Source organism: Diplotaxodon limnothrissa, linkage group LG13 (assembly GCF_057381915.1).
Source record: "Diplotaxodon limnothrissa isolate DT_005_m linkage group LG13, D_limnothrissa_male_GT1.1, whole genome shotgun sequence".
NCBI lineage: Eukaryota > Metazoa > Chordata > Actinopteri > Cichliformes > Cichlidae > Diplotaxodon > Diplotaxodon limnothrissa.
In genome coordinates, this window is record NC_140608.1 from 31,330,959 (window position 1) to 31,333,458 (window position 2,500).

Here is a 2,500-nt window from a genome sequence, read left to right on the forward strand (position 1 = left end):
CACATCTTTTTCGACCGTAAAGGAGAGAGGAGGCCGACTCTCTGCCTCGGCTAAATGGAGAGGGAATTTCAGCAGGGCCAGGGCACAGGCATGGACCTTTTTCAGCTGTAAGGGAGGCAAGAGCAAGGTGTGATGTAGGTCCCCGGGGCCTGCTGGAGGTCCAGGTCCATGCCCGATGTGAGTAGCAGCAGGGCCAGCGCGCCCAGGAGCACATCTTTTTCGACCGTAAAGGGAGACAGGAGGCCGACTCACTGCCTCGGCTAAATGGAGAGGGAATTTCAGCAGGGCCAGGGCACAGGCATGGACCTTTTTCAGCTGTAAGGGAGGCAAGAGCAAGGTGCGATGTAGGTCCCCGGGGCCTGTTGTCGTACCATAGGCACGAGTGGTGTGTGTGTGTGGCAAAGAGTTTCTGCGCAGTGTACCAGGGGCACGGGGAAAGGTTGTTGTACCATAGGCACGAGAAAAGTTGTCGTACCATAGGCACGAGAAAAGTTGTCGTACCATAGGCACGAGTGGTGTGTGTGTGTGGCAAAGTGCTACTGAGCGGTGTACCAGGGGCACGGCGAAAAGTTGTTGTACCATAGGCACGAGAAAAGTTGTTGTACCATAGGCACGAGAAAAGCTGTCGTACCAGGGGCACGGAGGAAAGTTGTTGTACCATAGGCACGAGAAAAGTTGTCGTACCATAGGCACGAGGAGAGTTTGTGTGGCAAAGTGCTACTGAGCGGTGTACCAGGGGCACGGCGAAAAGTTGTTGTACCATAGGCACGAGAAAAGTTGTCGTACCATAGGCACGAGAAAAGTTGTCGTACCATAGGTACGAGGAGTGTGTGTGTGGCAAAGTGCTACTGAGCGGTGTACCAGGGGCACGGCGAAAAGTTGTTGTACCATAGGCATGAGAAAAGTTGTCGTACCATAGGCACGAGGAAAGCTGTCGTACCAGGGGCACGGAGGAAAGTTGTTGTACCATAAGCACGAGAAAAGTTGTCGTACCATAGGCACGAGGAGAGTTTGTGTGGCAAAGTGCTACTGAGCGGTGTACCAGGGGCACGGCGAAAAGTTGTTGTACCATAGGCACGAGAAAAGTTGTCGTACCATAGGCACGAGTGGTGTGTGTGTGTGTGGCAAAGTGCTACTGAGCGGTGTACCAGGGGCACGGCGAAAAGTTGTTGTACCATAGGCACGAGAAAAGTTGTCGTACCATAGGCACGGAGGAAAGTTGTTGTACCATAGGCACGAGAAAAGTTGTCGTACCATAGGCACGAGAAAAGTTGTCGTACCATAGGCACAAGCAGTGCGTGCGTGCGTGCGTGCGTGTGTGTGTGTGTGCGGCAGTTCTTCTGCGCAGTGTACCAGGGGCACATTTCAATGTGCTTTCTGGAGTACCAGGGGCACGAGGATTTTGCCAGTGGTGTTCTGCTTTGTTAGTGGGAGGGGGCTTAAGTGTGGGTCCCCGGGGCCTGCTGGAGGTCCAGGTCCATGCTAGATACGTGGTACAGGGTAACTGCAGGAGGGGGGGGGGGGGGGGGGGGTAATGTGGGTTCACGGGGCCTGCTGGAGGTCAAGGTCCATGCTGGATATGCGCTGGAGCGTAACTGCAAGTAAGGAAAGCTAGTGGGGGAGTAGAGCAGGGGAGTATGTGGGTCCCCAGGGCCTGCTGGAGGTCCAGGTCCATGCTAGATATGTGGCACAGGGTAACTGCAGGGGGGGGTAATGTGGGTCCACGGGGCCTGCTGGAAGCCAAGGTCCATGCTAGACATGTGGTACAGGGTAACTGCAGGGGGAAGGGGGGGGGGGGGGGGGTAATGTGGGTCCCCGGGGCCTGCTGGAGGTCAAGGTCCATGCTAGATACGTGGTACAGGGTAACTGCAGGAGGGGGGGGGGGGGGTAATGTGGGTTCACGGGGCCTGCTGGAGGTCAAGGTCCATGCTAGATATGTGGTACGGGGTAACTGCGGGGGGGGGGGTATCTAATGGGGGACTAGATCAGGTGAGGATGTAATGGCCAGTTCGACAGCAGCACATCTTTTTCGACCGTAAGGGAGAGAGGAGGCCGACTCTCTGCCTCGGCCAAATGGAGAGAGATTTTCAGCAGGGCCAGTGCGCCAGGAGCACATCTTTTTCAACCGTGAGGGAGAGAGGAGGCCGACTCACCACCTCGGCCAGGGCCTTTTTTTCTCCCCTCTCCAGTTGAGCAGTCTAAGGGTAATGAGTAGCAAAGGTGCCCTCCGTCATTTATGGGAGACGGGTGTCTGAAGATGCGCAAGTCAGCAGACACCCTCGGCAACGCTCGGACGGCACTGGGACGGCGCGAGAGAGCGAGTTGCTGCCACAGCAGCCTCCTCTTCCGGCCCACCTGCCTGCCAGCCTTCCCTCCCACCCCGATCGACTGGCAAACGTGGCCTGCCATCAGAGGGCTGCCGCCGGGCCCGGCACCTTCGCCGGCGCCTTCGGGCGGTCAGCTCCTCCGGCCCGCAGGCTCGCCTCTAGCGCTGGCCGGG